Below are 17,425 nucleotides of genomic sequence, written 5' to 3'. Positions count from 1 at the left end.
ATCTATTCCATTCAATTACACATGATCTAGATTAGACTGACAACAAGATACTGCACGGGACATAGCAGAGTTGGTGAAGTTGAGTGGTGATGAGTTTGCTATTTGGATGAATAAAGCAAGTAAAAAGTGTGTTAGATAAAAATTCATTTCAATTCGCTAATCGGGCTAATATGAATCAGGTGAATCGAGTTCTGCTTTTGGAAACTGGGTTAAGAAGGGGTGCACCGTTCCTGGAGGTACTGCAATACCAGGTCAATGCGTGGAGTGGACAGAGCAAGCTCTTTTTCCATCTCCCTGTTCTAAAAATCCATTTAATATATGGTCCCCAGATAGGGGACGTATCAGATATTAAACTGATAAGAACAGATGAGATTTCATCCGCAATTTTCAGAAACGGTCATCGGCCACCACACAAAAGCGCAGTGCCGCAGGTGATCGCCTCCCGAGCCCAGGAACCACCAGCCACAAGGGGGACATAAGCACCAAAAGGCGCAACAATCTCCAAGGCCGGCGGTTGTGCAAGCCCGGGCCCCTCCCAGCCAAGACCAAGGCAAACCCAATGAAGGGACTACACTTGATCTTAGCCAAAAGGCCGAGAAGCGATAACCAGAATTGGTTTGGGCCTCGAGTGGCACCCTGGCCTATGCCGGACACATCTTAGGGAGAGAGAGCGAGAGGGAGACAAACCCACGCCTACACAAGACATTTTGTCACCCAAGCCAACCCTTGAAAAGGCTGCTTTGCAGAGCAAAAACAAGAAGAATGGTGCGTTTTGCAGCCGCCGCCCACTGCAATGAATCTGAATAACTCCTCCTTTAGGGCGCAAGCAACTCCCCTCCCCCTTGCAGTCTTTCCAATTCACGATACAAAAAGACGGACAGGACAGGTTGCCTGACTTTCCGTCACTGCCACCCTTTGCCATCCTTACCCGTAGAAAGCCCTTTCATCATCCCCAAACCCTAATCTTTTCCCTTTCCTTCCCAGCCCCCAAACCCTGCCCTCTGTACCTTTCTCACCACCCGCTTCCCTTCTCCTGTCATCCCCCTACCACCCGGGAAAAAAAGAGATTGCCCCCTCCTTCCACTAGCCCACCCTCCCACCCAAAGAACAACTTCTTCTGCGCAGCTTGTTTTCTAGGCAGCAGCGCTATTGTGATGTCATCGGGGGGCATTGTGACAAGCCGCCAGTGTTCCGTCTCTTCATGTTGTGCACTGTTCAAACCGAAAATACATCAACAGGCAGGCTACAGAAAAGCTTACTAACAAAGGTTAGAGAGGGGCTTTCTCAGAGGGCTTTTTACAGTTTGTCTATTCCCAATTAGCCGGTTTAGTATACTTAATGAAAGTACTAATTCTTTCATAGGCCGCCCATTCTTAGTATTTGACGTTCAGGTAACAACAGGTAACTTTATTTGGAGTGGAAGCAGAGAGATAACACCAGATGCCAATTGTAGATCCTCTCACACCTGTGGTCACTGCAGCATCTGACTCCACTTTGTCCAAAAGGGATCTATTCCATTCAATTACACATGATCTAGATTAGACTGACAACAAGATACTGCACGGGACATAGCAGAGTTGGTGAAGTTGAGTGGTGATGAGTTTGCTATTTGGATGAATAAAGCAAGTAAAAAGTGTGTTAGATAAAAATTCATTTCAATTCGCTAATCGGGCTAATATGAATCAGGTGAATCGAGTTCTGCTTTTGGAAACTGGGTTAAGAAGGGGTGCACCGTTCCTGGAGGTACTGCAATACCAGGTCAATGCGTGGAGTGGACAGAGCAAGCTCTTTTTCCATCTCCCTGTTCTAAAAATCCATTTAATATATGGTCCCCAGATAGGGGACGTATCAGATATTAAACTGATAAGAACAGATACTACACTTGATCTTAGCCAAAAGGCCGAGAAGCGATAACCAGAATTGGTTTGGGCCTCGAGTGGCACCCTGGCCTATGCCGGACACATCTTAGGGAGAGAGAGCGAGAGGGAGACAAACCCACGCCTACACAAGACATTTTGTCACCCAAGCCAACCCTTGAAAAGGCTGCTTTGCAGAGCAAAAACAAGAAGAATGGTGCGTTTTGCAGCCGCCGCCCACTGCAATGAATCTGAATAACTCCTCCTTTAGGGCGCAAGCAACTCCCCTCCCCCTTGCAGTCTTTCCAATTCACGATACAAAAAGACGGACAGGACAGGTTGCCTGACTTTCCGTCACTGCCACCCTTTGCCATCCTTACCCGTAGAAAGCCCTTTCATCATCCCCAAACCCTAATCTTTTCCCTTTCCTTCCCAGCCCCCAAACCCTGCCCTCTGTACCTTTCTCACCACCCGCTTCCCTTCTCCTGTCATCCCCCTACCACCCGGGAAAAAAAGAGATTGCCCCCTCCTTCCACTAGCCCACCCTCCCACCCAAAGAACAACTTCTTCTGCGCAGCTTGTTTTCTAGGCAGCAGCGCTATTGTGATGTCATCGGGGGGCATTGTGACAAGCCGCCAGTGTTCCGTCTCTTCATGTTGTGCACTGTTCAAACCGAAAATACATCAACAGGCAGGCTACAGAAAAGCTTACTAACAAAGGTTAGAGAGGGGCTTTCTCAGAGGGCTTTTTACAGTTTGTCTATTCCCAATTAGCCGGTTTAGTATACTTAATGAAAGTACTAATTCTTTCATAGGCCGCCCATTCTTAGTATTTGACGTTCAGGTAACAACAGGTAACTTTATTTGGAGTGGAAGCAGAGAGATAACACCAGATGCCAATTGTAGATCCTCTCACACCTGTGGTCACTGCAGCATCTGACTCCACTTTGTCCAAAAGGGATCTATTCCATTCAATTACACATGATCTAGATTAGACTGACAACAAGATACTGCACGGGACATAGCAGAGTTGGTGAAGTTGAGTGGTGATGAGTTTGCTATTTGGATGAATAAAGCAAGTAAAAAGTGTGTTAGATAAAAATTCATTTCAATTCGCTAATCGGGCTAATATGAATCAGGTGAATCGAGTTCTGCTTTTGGAAACTGGGTTAAGAAGGGGTGCACCGTTCCTGGAGGTACTGCAATACCAGGTCAATGCGTGGAGTGGACAGAGCAAGCTCTTTTTCCATCTCCCTGTTCTAAAAATCCATTTAATATATGGTCCCCAGATAGGGGACGTATCAGATATTAAACTGATAAGAACAGATACTACACTTGATCTTAGCCAAAAGGCCGAGAAGCGATAACCAGAATTGGTTTGGGCCTCGAGTGGCACCCTGGCCTATGCCGGACACATCTTAGGGAGAGAGAGCGAGAGGGAGACAAACCCACGCCTACACAAGACATTTTGTCACCCAAGCCAACCCTTGAAAAGGCTGCTTTGCAGAGCAAAAACAAGAAGAATGGTGCGTTTTGCAGCCGCCGCCCACTGCAATGAATCTGAATAACTCCTCCTTTAGGGCGCAAGCAACTCCCCTCCCCCTTGCAGTCTTTCCAATTCACGATACAAAAAGACGGACAGGACAGGTTGCCTGACTTTCCGTCACTGCCACCCTTTGCCATCCTTACCCGTAGAAAGCCCTTTCATCATCCCCAAACCCTAATCTTTTCCCTTTCCTTCCCAGCCCCCAAACCCTGCCCTCTGTACCTTTCTCACCACCCGCTTCCCTTCTCCTGTCATCCCCCTACCACCCGGGAAAAAAAGAGATTGCCCCCTCCTTCCACTAGCCCACCCTCCCACCCAAAGAACAACTTCTTCTGCGCAGCTTGTTTTCTAGGCAGCAGCGCTATTGTGATGTCATCGGGGGGCATTGTGACAAGCCGCCAGTGTTCCGTCTCTTCATGTTGTGCACTGTTCAAACCGAAAATACATCAACAGGCAGGCTACAGAAAAGCTTACTAACAAAGGTTAGAGAGGGGCTTTCTCAGAGGGCTTTTTACAGTTTGTCTATTCCCAATTAGCCGGTTTAGTATACTTAATGAAAGTACTAATTCTTTCATAGGCCGCCCATTCTTAGTATTTGACGTTCAGGTAACAACAGGTAACTTTATTTGGAGTGGAAGCAGAGAGATAACACCAGATGCCAATTGTAGATCCTCTCACACCTGTGGTCACTGCAGCATCTGACTCCACTTTGTCCAAAAGGGATCTATTCCATTCAATTACACATGATCTAGATTAGACTGACAACAAGATACTGCACGGGACATAGCAGAGTTGGTGAAGTTGAGTGGTGATGAGTTTGCTATTTGGATGAATAAAGCAAGTAAAAAGTGTGTTAGATAAAAATTCATTTCAATTCGCTAATCGGGCTAATATGAATCAGGTGAATCGAGTTCTGCTTTTGGAAACTGGGTTAAGAAGGGGTGCACCGTTCCTGGAGGTACTGCAATACCAGGTCAATGCGTGGAGTGGACAGAGCAAGCTCTTTTTCCATCTCCCTGTTCTAAAAATCCATTTAATATATGGTCCCCAGATAGGGGACGTATCAGATATTAAACTGATAAGAACAGATACTACACTTGATCTTAGCCAAAAGGCCGAGAAGCGATAACCAGAATTGGTTTGGGCCTCGAGTGGCACCCTGGCCTATGCCGGACACATCTTAGGGAGAGAGAGCGAGAGGGAGACAAACCCACGCCTACACAAGACATTTTGTCACCCAAGCCAACCCTTGAAAAGGCTGCTTTGCAGAGCAAAAACAAGAAGAATGGTGCGTTTTGCAGCCGCCGCCCACTGCAATGAATCTGAATAACTCCTCCTTTAGGGCGCAAGCAACTCCCCTCCCCCTTGCAGTCTTTCCAATTCACGATACAAAAAGACGGACAGGACAGGTTGCCTGACTTTCCGTCACTGCCACCCTTTGCCATCCTTACCCGTAGAAAGCCCTTTCATCATCCCCAAACCCTAATCTTTTCCCTTTCCTTCCCAGCCCCCAAACCCTGCCCTCTGTACCTTTCTCACCACCCGCTTCCCTTCTCCTGTCATCCCCCTACCACCCGGGAAAAAAAGAGATTGCCCCCTCCTTCCACTAGCCCACCCTCCCACCCAAAGAACAACTTCTTCTGCGCAGCTTGTTTTCTAGGCAGCAGCGCTATTGTGATGTCATCGGGGGGCATTGTGACAAGCCGCCAGTGTTCCGTCTCTTCATGTTGTGCACTGTTCAAACCGAAAATACATCAACAGGCAGGCTACAGAAAAGCTTACTAACAAAGGTTAGAGAGGGGCTTTCTCAGAGGGCTTTTTACAGTTTGTCTATTCCCAATTAGCCGGTTTAGTATACTTAATGAAAGTACTAATTCTTTTATAGGCCGCCCATTCTTAGTATTTGACGTTCAGGTAACAACAGGTAACTTTATTTGGAGTGGAAGCAGAGAGATAACACCAGATGCCAATTGTAGATCCTCTCACACCTGTGGTCACTGCAGCATCTGACTCCACTTTGTCCAAAAGGGATCTATTCCATTCAATTACACATGATCTAGATTAGACTGACAACAAGATACTGCACGGGACATAGCAGAGTTGGTGAAGTTGAGTGGTGATGAGTTTGCTATTTGGATGAATAAAGCAAGTAAAAAGTGTGTTAGATAAAAATTCATTTCAATTCGCTAATCGGGCTAATATGAATCAGGTGAATCGAGTTCTGCTTTTGGAAACTGGGTTAAGAAGGGGTGCACCGTTCCTGGAGGTACTGCAATACCAGGTCAATGCGTGGAGTGGACAGAGCAAGCTCTTTTTCCATCTCCCTGTTCTAAAAATCCATTTAATATATGGTCCCCAGATAGGGGACGTATCAGATATTAAACTGATAAGAACAGATACTACACTTGATCTTAGCCAAAAGGCCGAGAAGCGATAACCAGAATTGGTTTGGGCCTCGAGTGGCACCCTGGCCTATGCCGGACACATCTTAGGGAGAGAGAGCGAGAGGGAGACAAACCCACGCCTACACAAGACATTTTGTCACCCAAGCCAACCCTTGAAAAGGCTGCTTTGCAGAGCAAAAACAAGAAGAATGGTGCGTTTTGCAGCCGCCGCCCACTGCAATGAATCTGAATAACTCCTCCTTTAGGGCGCAAGCAACTCCCCTCCCCCTTGCAGTCTTTCCAATTCACGATACAAAAAGACGGACAGGACAGGTTGCCTGACTTTCCGTCACTGCCACCCTTTGCCATCCTTACCCGTAGAAAGCCCTTTCATCATCCCCAAACCCTAATCTTTTCCCTTTCCTTCCCAGCCCCCAAACCCTGCCCTCTGTACCTTTCTCACCACCCGCTTCCCTTCTCCTGTCATCCCCCTACCACCCGGGAAAAAAAGAGATTGCCCCCTCCTTCCACTAGCCCACCCTCCCACCCAAAGAACAACTTCTTCTGCGCAGCTTGTTTTCTAGGCAGCAGCGCTATTGTGATGTCATCGGGGGGCATTGTGACAAGCCGCCAGTGTTCCGTCTCTTCATGTTGTGCACTGTTCAAACCGAAAATACATCAACAGGCAGGCTACAGAAAAGCTTACTAACAAAGGTTAGAGAGGGGCTTTCTCAGAGGGCTTTTTACAGTTTGTCTATTCCCAATTAGCCGGTTTAGTATACTTAATGAAAGTACTAATTCTTTCATAGGCCGCCCATTCTTAGTATTTGACGTTCAGGTAACAACAGGTAACTTTATTTGGAGTGGAAGCAGAGAGATAACACCAGATGCCAATTGTAGATCCTCTCACACCTGTGGTCACTGCAGCATCTGACTCCACTTTGTCCAAAAGGGATCTATTCCATTCAATTACACATGATCTAGATTAGACTGACAACAAGATACTGCACGGGACATAGCAGAGTTGGTGAAGTTGAGTGGTGATGAGTTTGCTATTTGGATGAATAAAGCAAGTAAAAAGTGTGTTAGATAAAAATTCATTTCAATTCGCTAATCGGGCTAATATGAATCAGGTGAATCGAGTTCTGCTTTTGGAAACTGGGTTAAGAAGGGGTGCACCGTTCCTGGAGGTACTGCAATACCAGGTCAATGCGTGGAGTGGACAGAGCAAGCTCTTTTTCCATCTCCCTGTTCTAAAAATCCATTTAATATATGGTCCCCAGATAGGGGACGTATCAGATATTAAACTGATAAGAACAGATACTACACTTGATCTTAGCCAAAAGGCCGAGAAGCGATAACCAGAATTGGTTTGGGCCTCGAGTGGCACCCTGGCCTATGCCGGACACATCTTAGGGAGAGAGAGCGAGAGGGAGACAAACCCACGCCTACACAAGACATTTTGTCACCCAAGCCAACCCTTGAAAAGGCTGCTTTGCAGAGCAAAAACAAGAAGAATGGTGCGTTTTGCAGCCGCCGCCCACTGCAATGAATCTGAATAACTCCTCCTTTAGGGCGCAAGCAACTCCCCTCCCCCTTGCAGTCTTTCCAATTCACGATACAAAAAGACGGACAGGACAGGTTGCCTGACTTTCCGTCACTGCCACCCTTTGCCATCCTTACCCGTAGAAAGCCCTTTCATCATCCCCAAACCCTAATCTTTTCCCTTTCCTTCCCAGCCCCCAAACCCTGCCCTCTGTACCTTTCTCACCACCCGCTTCCCTTCTCCTGTCATCCCCCTACCACCCGGGAAAAAAAGAGATTGCCCCCTCCTTCCACTAGCCCACCCTCCCACCCAAAGAACAACTTCTTCTGCGCAGCTTGTTTTCTAGGCAGCAGCGCTATTGTGATGTCATCGGGGGGCATTGTGACAAGCCGCCAGTGTTCCGTCTCTTCATGTTGTGCACTGTTCAAACCGAAAATACATCAACAGGCAGGCTACAGAAAAGCTTACTAACAAAGGTTAGAGAGGGGCTTTCTCAGAGGGCTTTTTACAGTTTGTCTATTCCCAATTAGCCGGTTTAGTATACTTAATGAAAGTACTAATTCTTTCATAGGCCGCCCATTCTTAGTATTTGACGTTCAGGTAACAACAGGTAACTTTATTTGGAGTGGAAGCAGAGAGATAACACCAGATGCCAATTGTAGATCCTCTCACACCTGTGGTCACTGCAGCATCTGACTCCACTTTGTCCAAAAGGGATCTATTCCATTCAATTACACATGATCTAGATTAGACTGACAACAAGATACTGCACGGGACATAGCAGAGTTGGTGAAGTTGAGTGGTGATGAGTTTGCTATTTGGATGAATAAAGCAAGTAAAAAGTGTGTTAGATAAAAATTCATTTCAATTCGCTAATCGGGCTAATATGAATCAGGTGAATCGAGTTCTGCTTTTGGAAACTGGGTTAAGAAGGGGTGCACCGTTCCTGGAGGTACTGCAATACCAGGTCAATGCGTGGAGTGGACAGAGCAAGCTCTTTTTCCATCTCCCTGTTCTAAAAATCCATTTAATATATGGTCCCCAGATAGGGGACGTATCAGATATTAAACTGATAAGAACAGATACTACACTTGATCTTAGCCAAAAGGCCGAGAAGCGATAACCAGAATTGGTTTGGGCCTCGAGTGGCACCCTGGCCTATGCCGGACACATCTTAGGGAGAGAGAGCGAGAGGGAGACAAACCCACGCCTACACAAGACATTTTGTCACCCAAGCCAACCCTTGAAAAGGCTGCTTTGCAGAGCAAAAACAAGAAGAATGGTGCGTTTTGCAGCTGCCGCCCACTGCAATGAATCTGAATAACTCCTCCTTTAGGGCGCAAGCAACTCCCCTCCCCCTTGCAGTCTTTCCAATTCACGATACAAAAAGACGGACAGGACAGGTTGCCTGACTTTCCGTCACTGCCACCCTTTGCCATCCTTACCCGTAGAAAGCCCTTTCATCATCCCCAAACCCTAATCTTTTCCCTTTCCTTCCCAGCCCCCAAACCCTGCCCTCTGTACCTTTCTCACCACCCGCTTCCCTTCTCCTGTCATCCCCCTACCACCCGGGAAAAAAAGAGATTGCCCCCTCCTTCCACTAGCCCACCCTCCCACCCAAAGAACAACTTCTTCTGCGCAGCTTGTTTTCTAGGCAGCAGCGCTATTGTGATGTCATCGGGGGGCATTGTGACAAGCCGCCAGTGTTCCGTCTCTTCATGTTGTGCACTGTTCAAACCGAAAATACATCAACAGGCAGGCTACAGAAAAGCTTACTAACAAAGGTTAGAGAGGGGCTTTCTCAGAGGGCTTTTTACAGTTTGTCTATTCCCAATTAGCCGGTTTAGTATACTTAATGAAAGTACTAATTCTTTCATAGGCCGCCCATTCTTAGTATTTGACGTTCAGGTAACAACAGGTAACTTTATTTGGAGTGGAAGCAGAGAGATAACACCAGATGCCAATTGTAGATCCTCTCACACCTGTGGTCACTGCAGCATCTGACTCCACTTTGTCCAAAAGGGATCTATTCCATTCAATTACACATGATCTAGATTAGACTGACAACAAGATACTGCACGGGACATAGCAGAGTTGGTGAAGTTGAGTGGTGATGAGTTTGCTATTTGGATGAATAAAGCAAGTAAAAAGTGTGTTAGATAAAAATTCATTTCAATTCGCTAATCGGGCTAATATGAATCAGGTGAATCGAGTTCTGCTTTTGGAAACTGGGTTAAGAAGGGGTGCACCGTTCCTGGAGGTACTGCAATACCAGGTCAATGCGTGGAGTGGACAGAGCAAGCTCTTTTTCCATCTCCCTGTTCTAAAAATCCATTTAATATATGGTCCCCAGATAGGGGACGTATCAGATATTAAACTGATAAGAACAGATACTACACTTGATCTTAGCCAAAAGGCCGAGAAGCGATAACCAGAATTGGTTTGGGCCTCGAGTGGCACCCTGGCCTATGCCGGACACATCTTAGGGAGAGAGAGCGAGAGGGAGACAAACCCACGCCTACACAAGACATTTTGTCACCCAAGCCAACCCTTGAAAAGGCTGCTTTGCAGAGCAAAAACAAGAAGAATGGTGCGTTTTGCAGCCGCCGCCCACTGCAATGAATCTGAATAACTCCTCCTTTAGGGCGCAAGCAACTCCCCTCCCCCTTGCAGTCTTTCCAATTCACGATACAAAAAGACGGACAGGACAGGTTGCCTGACTTTCCGTCACTGCCACCCTTTGCCATCCTTACCCGTAGAAAGCCCTTTCATCATCCCCAAACCCTAATCTTTTCCCTTTCCTTCCCAGCCCCCAAACCCTGCCCTCTGTACCTTTCTCACCACCCGCTTCCCTTCTCCTGTCATCCCCCTACCACCCGGGAAAAAAAGAGATTGCCCCCTCCTTCCACTAGCCCACCCTCCCACCCAAAGAACAACTTCTTCTGCGCAGCTTGTTTTCTAGGCAGCAGCGCTATTGTGATGTCATCGGGGGGCATTGTGACAAGCCGCCAGTGTTCCGTCTCTTCATGTTGTGCACTGTTCAAACCGAAAATACATCAACAGGCAGGCTACAGAAAAGCTTACTAACAAAGGTTAGAGAGGGGCTTTCTCAGAGGGCTTTTTACAGTTTGTCTATTCCCAATTAGCCGGTTTAGTATACTTAATGAAAGTACTAATTCTTTCATAGGCCGCCCATTCTTAGTATTTGACGTTCAGGTAACAACAGGTAACTTTATTTGGAGTGGAAGCAGAGAGATAACACCAGATGCCAATTGTAGATCCTCTCACACCTGTGGTCACTGCAGCATCTGACTCCACTTTGTCCAAAAGGGATCTATTCCATTCAATTACACATGATCTAGATTAGACTGACAACAAGATACTGCACGGGACATAGCAGAGTTGGTGAAGTTGAGTGGTGATGAGTTTGCTATTTGGATGAATAAAGCAAGTAAAAAGTGTGTTAGATAAAAATTCATTTCAATTCGCTAATCGGGCTAATATGAATCAGGTGAATCGAGTTCTGCTTTTGGAAACTGGGTTAAGAAGGGGTGCACCGTTCCTGGAGGTACTGCAATACCAGGTCAATGCGTGGAGTGGACAGAGCAAGCTCTTTTTCCATCTCCCTGTTCTAAAAATCCATTTAATATATGGTCCCCAGATAGGGGACGTATCAGATATTAAACTGATAAGAACAGATGAGATTTCATCCGCAAATTTCAGAAAACGGTCATCGGCCACCACACAAAAGCGCAGTGCCGCAGGTGATCGCCTCCCGAGCCCAGGAACCACCAGCCATAAGGGGACGTAAGCACCAAAAGGCGCAACAATCCCCGAGGCCGGCGGTCGTGCAAGCCCGGGCCCCTCCCAGCCAAGACCAAGGCAAACCCAATGAAGGGACTACACTTGATCTTAGCCAAAAGGCCGAGAAGCGATAACCAGAATTGGTTTGGGCCTCGAGTGGCACCCTGGCCTATGCCGGACACATCTTAGGGAGAGAGAGCGAGAGGGAGACAAACCCACGCCTACACAAGACATTTTGTCACCCAAGCCAACCCTTGAAAAGGCTGCTTTGCAGAGCAAAAACAAGAAGAATGGTGCGTTTTGCAGCCGCCGCCCACTGCAATGAATCTGAATAACTCCTCCTTTAGGGCGCAAGCAACTCCCCTCCCCCTTGCAGTCTTTCCAATTCACGATACAAAAAGACGGACAGGACAGGTTGCCTGACTTTCCGTCACTGCCACCCTTTGCCATCCTTACCCGTAGAAAGCCCTTTCATCATCCCCAAACCCTAATCTTTTCCCTTTCCTTCCCAGCCCCCAAACCCTGCCCTCTGTACCTTTCTCACCACCCGCTTCCCTTCTCCTGTCATCCCCCTACCACCCGGGAAAAAAAGAGATTGCCCCCTCCTTCCACTAGCCCACCCTCCCACCCAAAGAACAACTTCTTCTGCGCAGCTTGTTTTCTAGGCAGCAGCGCTATTGTGATGTCATCGGGGGGCATTGTGACAAGCCGCCAGTGTTCCGTCTCTTCATGTTGTGCACTGTTCAAACCGAAAATACATCAACAGGCAGGCTACAGAAAAGCTTACTAACAAAGGTTAGAGAGGGGCTTTCTCAGAGGGCTTTTTACAGTTTGTCTATTCCCAATTAGCCGGTTTAGTATACTTAATGAAAGTACTAATTCTTTCATAGGCCGCCCATTCTTAGTATTTGACGTTCAGGTAACAACAGGTAACTTTATTTGGAGTGGAAGCAGAGAGATAACACCAGATGCCAATTGTAGATCCTCTCACACCTGTGGTCACTGCAGCATCTGACTCCACTTTGTCCAAAAGGGATCTATTCCATTCAATTACACATGATCTAGATTAGACTGACAACAAGATACTGCACGGGACATAGCAGAGTTGGTGAAGTTGAGTGGTGATGAGTTTGCTATTTGGATGAATAAAGCAAGTAAAAAGTGTGTTAGATAAAAATTCATTTCAATTCGCTAATCGGGCTAATATGAATCAGGTGAATCGAGTTCTGCTTTTGGAAACTGGGTTAAGAAGGGGTGCACCGTTCCTGGAGGTACTGCAATACCAGGTCAATGCGTGGAGTGGACAGAGCAAGCTCTTTTTCCATCTCCCTGTTCTAAAAATCCATTTAATATATGGTCCCCAGATAGGGGACGTATCAGATATTAAACTGATAAGAACAGATACTACACTTGATCTTAGCCAAAAGGCCGAGAAGCGATAACCAGAATTGGTTTGGGCCTCGAGTGGCACCCTGGCCTATGCCGGACACATCTTAGGGAGAGAGAGCGAGAGGGAGACAAACCCACGCCTACACAAGACATTTTGTCACCCAAGCCAACCCTTGAAAAGGCTGCTTTGCAGAGCAAAAACAAGAAGAATGGTGCGTTTTGCAGCCGCCGCCCACTGCAATGAATCTGAATAACTCCTCCTTTAGGGCGCAAGCAACTCCCCTCCCCCTTGCAGTCTTTCCAATTCACGATACAAAAAGACGGACAGGACAGGTTGCCTGACTTTCCGTCACTGCCACCCTTTGCCATCCTTACCCGTAGAAAGCCCTTTCATCATCCCCAAACCCTAATCTTTTCCCTTTCCTTCCCAGCCCCCAAACCCTGCCCTCTGTACCTTTCTCACCACCCGCTTCCCTTCTCCTGTCATCCCCCTACCACCCGGGAAAAAAAGAGATTGCCCCCTCCTTCCACTAGCCCACCCTCCCACCCAAAGAACAACTTCTTCTGCGCAGCTTGTTTTCTAGGCAGCAGCGCTATTGTGATGTCATCGGGGGGCATTGTGACAAGCCGCCAGTGTTCCGTCTCTTCATGTTGTGCACTGTTCAAACCGAAAATACATCAACAGGCAGGCTACAGAAAAGCTTACTAACAAAGGTTAGAGAGGGGCTTTCTCAGAGGGCTTTTTACAGTTTGTCTATTCCCAATTAGCCGGTTTAGTATACTTAATGAAAGTACTAATTCTTTCATAGGCCGCCCATTCTTAGTATTTGACGTTCAGGTAACAACAGGTAACTTTATTTGGAGTGGAAGCAGAGAGATAACACCAGATGCCAATTGTAGATCCTCTCACACCTGTGGTCACTGCAGCATCTGACTCCACTTTGTCCAAAAGGGATCTATTCCATTCAATTACACATGATCTAGATTAGACTGACAACAAGATACTGCACGGGACATAGCAGAGTTGGTGAAGTTGAGTGGTGATGAGTTTGCTATTTGGATGAATAAAGCAAGTAAAAAGTGTGTTAGATAAAAATTCATTTCAATTCGCTAATCGGGCTAATATGAATCAGGTGAATCGAGTTCTGCTTTTGGAAACTGGGTTAAGAAGGGGTGCACCGTTCCTGGAGGTACTGCAATACCAGGTCAATGCGTGGAGTGGACAGAGCAAGCTCTTTTTCCATCTCCCTGTTCTAAAAATCCATTTAATATATGGTCCCCAGATAGGGGACGTATCAGATATTAAACTGATAAGAACAGATACTACACTTGATCTTAGCCAAAAGGCCGAGAAGCGATAACCAGAATTGGTTTGGGCCTCGAGTGGCACCCTGGCCTATGCCGGACACATCTTAGGGAGAGAGAGCGAGAGGGAGACAAACCCACGCCTACACAAGACATTTTGTCACCCAAGCCAACCCTTGAAAAGGCTGCTTTGCAGAGCAAAAACAAGAAGAATGGTGCGTTTTGCAGCCGCCGCCCACTGCAATGAATCTGAATAACTCCTCCTTTAGGGCGCAAGCAACTCCCCTCCCCCTTGCAGTCTTTCCAATTCACGATACAAAAAGACGGACAGGACAGGTTGCCTGACTTTCCGTCACTGCCACCCTTTGCCATCCTTACCCGTAGAAAGCCCTTTCATCATCCCCAAACCCTAATCTTTTCCCTTTCCTTCCCAGCCCCCAAACCCTGCCCTCTGTACCTTTCTCACCACCCGCTTCCCTTCTCCTGTCATCCCCCTACCACCCGGGAAAAAAAGAGATTGCCCCCTCCTTCCACTAGCCCACCCTCCCACCCAAAGAACAACTTCTTCTGCGCAGCTTGTTTTCTAGGCAGCAGCGCTATTGTGATGTCATCGGGGGGCATTGTGACAAGCCGCCAGTGTTCCGTCTCTTCATGTTGTGCACTGTTCAAACCGAAAATACATCAACAGGCAGGCTACAGAAAAGCTTACTAACAAAGGTTAGAGAGGGGCTTTCTCAGAGGGCTTTTTACAGTTTGTCTATTCCCAATTAGCCGGTTTAGTATACTTAATGAAAGTACTAATTCTTTCATAGGCCGCCCATTCTTAGTATTTGACGTTCAGGTAACAACAGGTAACTTTATTTGGAGTGGAAGCAGAGAGATAACACCAGATGCCAATTGTAGATCCTCTCACACCTGTGGTCACTGCAGCATCTGACTCCACTTTGTCCAAAAGGGATCTATTCCATTCAATTACACATGATCTAGATTAGACTGACAACAAGATACTGCACGGGACATAGCAGAGTTGGTGAAGTTGAGTGGTGATGAGTTTGCTATTTGGATGAATAAAGCAAGTAAAAAGTGTGTTAGATAAAAATTCATTTCAATTCGCTAATCGGGCTAATATGAATCAGGTGAATCGAGTTCTGCTTTTGGAAACTGGGTTAAGAAGGGGTGCACCGTTCCTGGAGGTACTGCAATACCAGGTCAATGCGTGGAGTGGACAGAGCAAGCTCTTTTTCCATCTCCCTGTTCTAAAAATCCATTTAATATATGGTCCCCAGATAGGGGACGTATCAGATATTAAACTGATAAGAACAGATACTACACTTGATCTTAGCCAAAAGGCCGAGAAGCGATAACCAGAATTGGTTTGGGCCTCGAGTGGCACCCTGGCCTATGCCGGACACATCTTAGGGAGAGAGAGCGAGAGGGAGACAAACCCACGCCTACACAAGACATTTTGTCACCCAAGCCAACCCTTGAAAAGGCTGCTTTGCAGAGCAAAAACAAGAAGAATGGTGCGTTTTGCAGCCGCCGCCCACTGCAATGAATCTGAATAACTCCTCCTTTAGGGCGCAAGCAACTCCCCTCCCCCTTGCAGTCTTTCCAATTCACGATACAAAAAGACGGACAGGACAGGTTGCCTGACTTTCCGTCACTGCCACCCTTTGCCATCCTTACCCGTAGAAAGCCCTTTCATCATCCCCAAACCCTAATCTTTTCCCTTTCCTTCCCAGCCCCCAAACCCTGCCCTCTGTACCTTTCTCACCACCCGCTTCCCTTCTCCTGTCATCCCCCTACCACCCGGGAAAAAAAGAGATTGCCCCCTCCTTCCACTAGCCCACCCTCCCACCCAAAGAACAACTTCTTCTGCGCAGCTTGTTTTCTAGGCAGCAGCGCTATTGTGATGTCATCGGGGGGCATTGTGACAAGCCGCCAGTGTTCCGTCTCTTCATGTTGTGCACTGTTCAAACCGAAAATACATCAACAGGCAGGCTACAGAAAAGCTTACTAACAAAGGTTAGAGAGGGGCTTTCTCAGAGGGCTTTTTACAGTTTGTCTATTCCCAATTAGCCGGTTTAGTATACTTAATGAAAGTACTAATTCTTTCATAGGCCGCCCATTCTTAGTATTTGACGTTCAGGTAACAACAGGTAACTTTATTTGGAGTGGAAGCAGAGAGATAACACCAGATGCCAATTGTAGATCCTCTCACACCTGTGGTCACTGCAGCATCTGACTCCACTTTGTCCAAAAGGGATCTATTCAATTCAATTACACATGATCTAGATTAGACTGACAACAAGATACTGCACGGGACATAGCAGAGTTGGTGAAGTTGAGTGGTGATGAGTTTGCTATTTGGATGAATAAAGCAAGTAAAAAGTGTGTTAGATAAAAATTCATTTCAATTCGCTAATCGGGCTAATATGAATCAGGTGAATCGAGTTCTGCTTTTGGAAACTGGGTTAAGAAGGGGTGCACCGTTCCTGGAGGTACTGCAATACCAGGTCAATGCGTGGAGTGGACAGAGCAAGCTCTTTTTCCATCTCCCTGTTCTAAAAATCCATTTAATATATGGTCCCCAGATAGGGGACGTATCAGATATTAAACTGATAAGAACAGATACTACACTTGATCTTAGCCAAAAGGCCGAGAAGCGATAACCAGAATTGGTTTGGGCCTCGAGTGGCACCCTGGCCTATGCCGGACACATCTTAGGGAGAGAGAGCGAGAGGGAGACAAACCCACGCCTACACAAGACATTTTGTCACCCAAGCCAACCCTTGAAAAGGCTGCTTTGCAGAGCAAAAACAAGAAGAATGGTGCGTTTTGCAGCCGCCGCCCACTGCAATGAATCTGAATAACTCCTCCTTTAGGGCGCAAGCAACTCCCCTCCCCCTTGCAGTCTTTCCAATTCACGATACAAAAAGACGGACAGGACAGGTTGCCTGACTTTCCGTCACTGCCACCCTTTGCCATCCTTACCCGTAGAAAGCCCTTTCATCATCCCCAAACCCTAATCTTTTCCCTTTCCTTCCCAGCCCCCAAACCCTGCCCTCTGTACCTTTCTCACCACCCGCTTCCCTTCTCCTGTCATCCCCCTACCACCCGGGAAAAAAAGAGATTGCCCCCTCCTTCCACTAGCCCACCCTCCCACCCAAAGAACAACTTCTTCTGCGCAGCTTGTTTTCTAGGCAGCAGCGCTATTGTGATGTCATCGGGGGGCATTGTGACAAGCCGCCAGTGTTCCGTCTCTTCATGTTGTGCACTGTTCAAACCGAAAATACATCAACAGGCAGGCTACAGAAAAGCTTACTAACAAAGGTTAGAGAGGGGCTTTCTCAGAGGGCTTTTTACAGTTTGTCTATTCCCAATTAGCCGGTTTAGTATACTTAATGAAAGTACTAATTCTTTCATAGGCCGCCCATTCTTAGTATTTGACGTTCAGGTAACAACAGGTAACTTTATTTGGAGTGGAAGCAGAGAGATAACACCAGATGCCAATTGTAGATCCTCTCACACCTGTGGTCACTGCAGCATCTGACTCCACTTTGTCCAAAAGGGATCTATTCCATTCAATTACACAT

General features: G+C 47.0%; 13 non-coding genes and 1 pseudogene across 13 annotated transcripts; all 14 read right to left on the bottom strand.

The window, feature by feature from the left end:
- Positions 1-214: 214 nt before the first annotated feature.
- LOC142280416 (U2 spliceosomal RNA) lies at positions 215-398 on the bottom strand. Its single transcript, XR_012742702.1, has one exon. It is a non-coding gene; the product is annotated as a U2 spliceosomal RNA (small nuclear RNA).
- Positions 399-1,721: 1,323 nt separating this feature from the next.
- On the bottom strand, positions 1,722-1,912 carry LOC142280303 (U2 spliceosomal RNA). The gene has a single exon (XR_012742598.1). It is a non-coding gene; the product is annotated as a U2 spliceosomal RNA (small nuclear RNA).
- Positions 1,913-3,029: 1,117 nt separating this feature from the next.
- LOC142280302 (U2 spliceosomal RNA) lies at positions 3,030-3,220 on the bottom strand. The gene has a single exon (XR_012742597.1). It is a non-coding gene; the product is annotated as a U2 spliceosomal RNA (small nuclear RNA).
- A 1,117-nt stretch (positions 3,221-4,337) lies between these two features.
- LOC142280301 (U2 spliceosomal RNA) lies at positions 4,338-4,528 on the bottom strand. Its single transcript, XR_012742596.1, has one exon. It is a non-coding gene; the product is annotated as a U2 spliceosomal RNA (small nuclear RNA).
- A 1,117-nt stretch (positions 4,529-5,645) lies between these two features.
- LOC142280300 (U2 spliceosomal RNA) lies at positions 5,646-5,836 on the bottom strand. Its single transcript, XR_012742595.1, has one exon. It is a non-coding gene; the product is annotated as a U2 spliceosomal RNA (small nuclear RNA).
- A 1,117-nt stretch (positions 5,837-6,953) lies between these two features.
- Positions 6,954-7,144, bottom strand: LOC142280299 (U2 spliceosomal RNA). Its single transcript, XR_012742594.1, has one exon. It is a non-coding gene; the product is annotated as a U2 spliceosomal RNA (small nuclear RNA).
- A 1,117-nt stretch (positions 7,145-8,261) lies between these two features.
- Positions 8,262-8,452, bottom strand: LOC142280298 (U2 spliceosomal RNA). Its single transcript, XR_012742593.1, has one exon. It is a non-coding gene; the product is annotated as a U2 spliceosomal RNA (small nuclear RNA).
- A 1,117-nt stretch (positions 8,453-9,569) lies between these two features.
- On the bottom strand, positions 9,570-9,760 carry LOC142280297 (U2 spliceosomal RNA). Its single transcript, XR_012742592.1, has one exon. It is a non-coding gene; the product is annotated as a U2 spliceosomal RNA (small nuclear RNA).
- Positions 9,761-10,877: 1,117 nt separating this feature from the next.
- LOC142280415 (U2 spliceosomal RNA) lies at positions 10,878-11,062 on the bottom strand. Its single transcript, XR_012742701.1, has one exon. It is a non-coding gene; the product is annotated as a U2 spliceosomal RNA (small nuclear RNA).
- A 65-nt stretch (positions 11,063-11,127) lies between these two features.
- On the bottom strand, positions 11,128-11,267 carry LOC142280429 (U2 spliceosomal RNA; annotated as a pseudogene).
- Positions 11,268-12,384: 1,117 nt separating this feature from the next.
- On the bottom strand, positions 12,385-12,575 carry LOC142280296 (U2 spliceosomal RNA). The gene has a single exon (XR_012742591.1). It is a non-coding gene; the product is annotated as a U2 spliceosomal RNA (small nuclear RNA).
- A 1,117-nt stretch (positions 12,576-13,692) lies between these two features.
- On the bottom strand, positions 13,693-13,883 carry LOC142280295 (U2 spliceosomal RNA). Its single transcript, XR_012742590.1, has one exon. It is a non-coding gene; the product is annotated as a U2 spliceosomal RNA (small nuclear RNA).
- Positions 13,884-15,000: 1,117 nt separating this feature from the next.
- Positions 15,001-15,191, bottom strand: LOC142280292 (U2 spliceosomal RNA). Its single transcript, XR_012742588.1, has one exon. It is a non-coding gene; the product is annotated as a U2 spliceosomal RNA (small nuclear RNA).
- A 1,117-nt stretch (positions 15,192-16,308) lies between these two features.
- Positions 16,309-16,499, bottom strand: LOC142280291 (U2 spliceosomal RNA). The gene has a single exon (XR_012742587.1). It is a non-coding gene; the product is annotated as a U2 spliceosomal RNA (small nuclear RNA).
- Between the last annotated feature and the right edge of the window lie 926 nt (positions 16,500-17,425).

This window comes from Anomaloglossus baeobatrachus, unplaced genomic scaffold, assembly GCF_048569485.1.
Source record: "Anomaloglossus baeobatrachus isolate aAnoBae1 unplaced genomic scaffold, aAnoBae1.hap1 Scaffold_451, whole genome shotgun sequence".
Taxonomy (NCBI): Eukaryota; Metazoa; Chordata; class Amphibia; order Anura; family Aromobatidae; genus Anomaloglossus; species Anomaloglossus baeobatrachus.
Note: the sequence above shows the minus strand (reverse complement) of the source record. Positions and strands in the feature narration are given on the sequence as shown.